Raw genomic sequence first — 6,000 nt, forward strand, 5'->3', positions numbered from 1 at the left:
GCTTTGCTGGCTGAGGAACTCTGGGAGTTGAAGTTCACAAGTCTTAAAGTTGCCAAGGTTGGAGACCCCTGCTCCAGGTAGCTTGCAGAACATACAGAATAAAAATGCAATATGAAATAAGGACAAGAATTAAAACAAGCTCCAAATAAATGCTCGTTTAAATTAATATCATAGATATTCCTAGATTATTGTTTAGTTGAAACATCCAATCTCTTCTCAGCTTCAGATTCTTCACTGATACAAGACATTAACCTTTATATTTTGATACATAGTGATTGGCAAGATGTTCTTTTCATAGTCTCTACTCTTTCTGTAAATAAATTTTAGGCGAAGTTGGAGAGAAGGGTTTCTGACAACTTTCTCTTACAAATTATTTTTATATGGGTATTATGGGCCTGTAGACAAATAGTCTAATACTATCTAAACCTTCCAGTTGGTCATTTGCAGTGATCTGGAATTCTGTTTTGCATATATGGCCAGTTTGCAGACATTTTTCTTGGGCTTCAAACTAACATCCAGCATGTTCTACCGTGTTTCCCCAAAAATAAGCCCTCCCCAAAAATATTTAAACGCATGCACAGCAGGTCCCCGCCATTTCATAGAACATTTTCCCTGGAGGTAATACATCTCTAACCGATCTTGCATTAAGCAAGTAAAATCAATACATGCCTTTAAACCTAATTTATTACAGGCATTCACTACTACAGCTGTTTTGATTTACTTTGTGCTTTTTTTAAAAAAAAAAATTCTCATGCTATATACTCACCAGCCAGATTCTAGTGAGATTGGGGGCATCTTAAAAATATTCCCAGGTGAATTGGAACATTAAAGTTTTTTTTTTCTTTATGTGGGGATTCACTGAAACGTGCTATTTTATCAGTGCCAACATTTTTGCATACAACTATTCGATAATGATCTAGGAGGCATTTTTTAAAATGTATGCCTATGTTGAATCCATAATCAGAGTGCAAATGTGAGAACTGCTGGACGAATGACGATTGAATGCATTTTTAAGAGTTGCTTTTCTTTTAGGCCCAAGCCAAGAGACAAGTCAATGAAATCCATTTGAGTCCAACCCTTTTATTTGCTTACCTCTAATGGCCAGAATCTTGCCAAACTAAAGCTATAATTTTCTAAGCTACTAGATATATCCTGGGAGATTCTAGGGTGCAATTATCCTGAACCATTTGTTCCCTCTCACCTTCCATTTCGAGACTGCAGTCTTGATCCAGATCTCTTTCTGGGAAAAGCTCTTGAGTTGGCATTATTCACCCCCGTCTGCTGCTGCAGGTGCACATTCCATCACATATTCAAAGGTATTAAGACTGACTAATACTATATCTTATATTGCTAATAGTACACATTGAAAGAGAGAATAGAAAAGTTATGAAATGAATGCTTGAAAATTCAGTTGACTGGATAGAGTGGAAATAAAACATTTCAATGATCAGCAGGCACATATAACTTTGGAGTGGAGATCAGAAGACATTGATGATACAAAGTAGATTCGACCAGGATTTGAGGGGTCTTAAACTATGTTCACCCTATTTTGGGGCTATATTTTTCAAGTATTACTGACTTCAAAATAGCATTAAACTATATCATTGGTATTTAGCCTGTGGCCAAAGTTAGGCCACCAAAAAGAGACTTGAGGGCCACAATGGCCACATTCATGTAACTTTTTGACACTGACCAAAATTTCTCTTTCTTTGAAATAGAATGTATTTTATTGAAACTGGAGCTTTACTGCTAACTTGTGTTACAGAGAATTCAAAAATTAATCATATCTATAGGTTGTTTTCCAGTAATTATATTTTCCTGCCACTTTATTCGAAATACTAATATCTAGCTTTTCTATCAGCGCTACTCAAAATTTCTTATGAAACAAAAATGCAATCTCTTAAGGAACCAGTAAAATTAAAAATTTAAATTTTTTCGTAAAACAATACATAGTAGCTAGTCAGTAAAACAGATTAAATACACGAGTAAGTAAGGTCTATTAAATAAATGTTTGTCATATATATAAAAAAGGGGGTAAAATGAGGAATTAAGGAAAGGTTGACTATGGGAACCTAGTCTTTTTACTCTTTCCAATTCAAATGTGATTCTGATGGAGCTACGCAGTGTTTCTGTATGCAGTGTTATTAAATTACCTTTTCCAAGCAGTGGGAAAGAAACCTAAAGTAGTATGAGGTTTTTTAAGCAGACTTACATATTTGCTGCAAGAAGGCAATAATAAATGGCCCTCATGCTTTGAAGAATGATATAATGAAATAATCTGATAGCCTATTCTAGGTTGGAGATGTATCCTGTTTACGACTGTATTGTAAAGTAGGGTTTGAGTAGAGGCCTTCATCAGAGGCTTGGTAAAAAGGTCATTCCACTTCAGCTATTTGTTAGCAGCAGAATAAGACATAAAGTCTATTATTATTATCTATTATGTGTGTCCAATCACAGCTGGCCAATAAAATTCTATTCTATTCTATTATCAGGAATCAAGCTTAATTCAATATGCTTGCTTCCATATTTGGCAATTCCATGTCTGCCCACTATGTATTCAAAAGAAAAAAGGCAGAAAAGATGGGCTTGTTGCAAAGTCCCCCTCACTTAGTATTTCCCCAATATTTCTCCTTGGAAAGAGACAAATAATTATCAACAAATTTCCCCAACCAAATCTCTGATGGGCATAAAACTGAGGAAAGACCGTTATGCTTTGTACAGATTTGGTGTAGTTTTAAAGATATTTTAAATTTTAAATGTTTTGAGGAACAATATTTGCATATGGCACAGAAATCCCTCCATACATATTTACAATAAATAAAGTACCCCTTTATCGGACATTTCCCTTTAAAATTAACAGAAGGAGAAACACTGTGTAAACCTTGGACCAGCAATATTCTAAACCAAATATTCCGGTTGGCTGAGGAATTCTGGGAGTTGAAGTCCACATGTGGTAAAGTTGCCAAGGTTGAAAACAATGTTCTAAACTGCCTCTCAGAGAGTTTGACTTTTAAAGAAGAAAGAAACCGTTGAAAGGTTTGAAATGAATAACAGTTGTTATATTTAATGAAAGGGAGAAAAATATGGACATTACAATTCTCGAACTACACTAACTGGCAGGTGGTAGAACTGATTGGGTTCAGATGAGGGGAAGATTATGAGGTGGCTTTAAATCAAAAGCTGTCTGACAATGGGAAATGTGGATTACTTTGGACTGAAATAAGAGACAAATTCACAAATTTCATTTCCTGTGTGGGAAGCTGAGTTACGCTCTAGATTTCAAACTTTCCTGGAACCCAACTTCCTAAAAGGAAAAAAAAAAGTATGAATCTGGAATTATGAATAATTACACTGTCATTAGGTTGGGCAAGAAACACAATTTTTAATCAATATTTCAATAGTTTAAACAAATACCATAAAAGTGTTTCATGTGCCAAGAGTAGAGCTTGCACAGGCAAAACGCCCAGACTCGTCTGGGACTTGCTTAGAAGCCTAGGCTAGAACCAATTTCTATTAGCAAAAATGCTACAAAGCTTTGACAATGTTCCCAGTTTTCTTCTGCAAAATTTTCCCAAATGTTAACCGACAATAAGATTCAAAATTTCTTAAGGAAACAATTAAAAATGGCAAAATATTACAGTTGGGATTTCTTCCAGCAAGTTAATTTTTGCAGACAGGGAACTTTTAAAACAAAAGAAAAAAGAAAAAAAAGAATTCTGGGTTTTGGGAAACATACCTTGGATGACAATCCAGTGGTTGCTTAACAACAGGTAAATCTAGATTGAGGCTATAGATTTATCTCCTAGGTCATTTTGAATTCAAGTGAGAATTTTAAGTAAAAACATGTTAATATTTCAGTGGACCTGGGTCTTTATAGTTGTTCCTATTAAGTTCCTATTCCTATTTGTTCTTAGCCAATAACAATATAATAATATTGTGCTAAAAAATTTTTTTTACTTATTTAATCAAGGGAAATTCCAAAACTCTATGAACATGGAAAGTGGTTGGAATTTTTTAAAGGGAATGTTGGAATATTTTCAACTTTCTAACAGGATCTTATTACCAAAGAAATGTGTAGTGTATGTCCTCGGAAGATGCCATTCAATTTTATCTTCTGCCCCATCAAGTATTTAGAAATATATGTCAAAATACATTTAAAATACAGCATAGAAATAACATGTTGTCAATCATTCTACTAGCAATTTTCAAATGTGAATATTTGTAAAGACTTCAGTGTTATATTGGTTCATTATACTACAAAACCTGTTCACCAAACTACATAAAAAGAGCAGAATTTTGGAAATGTAATAAACTGTTAATCACGTTTCCAGCAATCCTTTGGGCTTGATGTAAATTATCCTCATTTTGACAAAACCAATGATTCATTACAATGAGAATACAGGATCTGCTCCAGTGGTGGGATTCAAAATTTTATACTACCGGTTCTGTGTGTGTGGCTTGGTGGGCGTGGCAGGGGAAAGATACTGTGAAATCTCCATTCTCACCCACTCCAGGGGAAGGATATTGTAAAATCTCCATTCCCTCCCCACTCTAGGGGAAGGTTACTGCAAAATCCCCATTTCCTCCCGATCAGCTGGGACTCGGGGGCAGAGAATAGATGGGGATGGGGCCAGTCAGAGGTGGTATTTATCGGTTCTCCGAACTACTCAAAATTTCCACTACCAGTTCTCTAGAACTAGTCAGAACCTGCTGAATACTACCTCTGATCTGCTCCCTTATCAAAAGTATATTTTTGAGTTCAAACTGTTAATTTCTAAAACCTCTGTTTTGTAGGAGTCAAAGTTATGTTTACCAGTTTTACACTAAGGAGCAGAAAATAATATCTCAGTCTCGTGCTAAAGTTAATTTGTTCCCTGGAGAAACTATTAGGAACTCTGGGTAAATAGAGGTCTGATAATAAAACTTGCAGAGATTTACTAAATCAGTACCAGATAATTATTAAAAATAATAATAATAATAATAATTTAATTTTTATACCGCCCTTCTCCCGAATGCCTTAACAGTCCCAAATCAAGAGCTTGTAAATGTCTCAAACTATTGTTGTTGTTTCAGTGAGTATCTCACTTATCTGCTTAGCAAATACTCAAAGTGACTACTAATAAAACATGACTAGTAAACATATTCTGTACCTGCAAACAACACAAAAGAAGATCCTCTCCCATGGAATCAATAAATATACTTCGGAAAATAGGCATCTCCAAGACACTTACTTTTTTTCATCTTAACATTCAAAGAGATTCATATTGATACATCAGATGCATCTGCTTTCCTTAACTTAAAAAAAGCAGTATAGCTGATCCTTGCATAATGATGTTAATTGGAATAGGAATTTGGGTTGTTAAACAATGCAGCCATAAAATGCAGTATCACATGACTACATAGCACTCACCATTGTTAAGTCAGGATCAGAGTTATTAAACAAGAACCACATGTGATTGCAACATAAAATTTCCTGTTAGGTTCAATGGGGTCAATTCAAAGTCAATGGGGAAGCCAGCAGGAAGTCACAAGGAAGCAAAGGGCTCGCAAGCAAGCTGGCGGGAAGGTGAACATTGTGGAGTATGGTGGGAAATGCTGCAGTGCCTCACAAATGTGCATGGGTGGAGGGTAGGAAGACTTGCAGTGGCTGTTCTAGCCTAGTGCATGTGCAGCTAGGTGTGGGGTATGTGCTCCAAAGGTATACAAGAAAGGTTTTCAAGAAAATGGTGAGAGCAGGAGTGACTTATGGGAGCAACTTGCAATCTTCCCTGATAGCTTCCCCATTGACTTTGTGGGAAGCCAGCAGAGAAGGACACAAATGTGATCACATGTTTGTGGGACACTGCAAACTTTGGAAGTGTGAGCCAGTTGCGAAATATCCAGATTGTGATCATGTGATTGTGGGGATGATGAGAAGGCTGGAACTTCGAGGACTGGTCATAAGTACCACTCACTCAGCGCACTATAAGTTTGAAAAGTTGCTGAAAGTAGTTAGTTGTT

Source organism: Ahaetulla prasina, chromosome 2 (genome assembly GCF_028640845.1).
Source record: "Ahaetulla prasina isolate Xishuangbanna chromosome 2, ASM2864084v1, whole genome shotgun sequence".
NCBI lineage: Eukaryota > Metazoa > Chordata > Lepidosauria > Squamata > Colubridae > Ahaetulla > Ahaetulla prasina.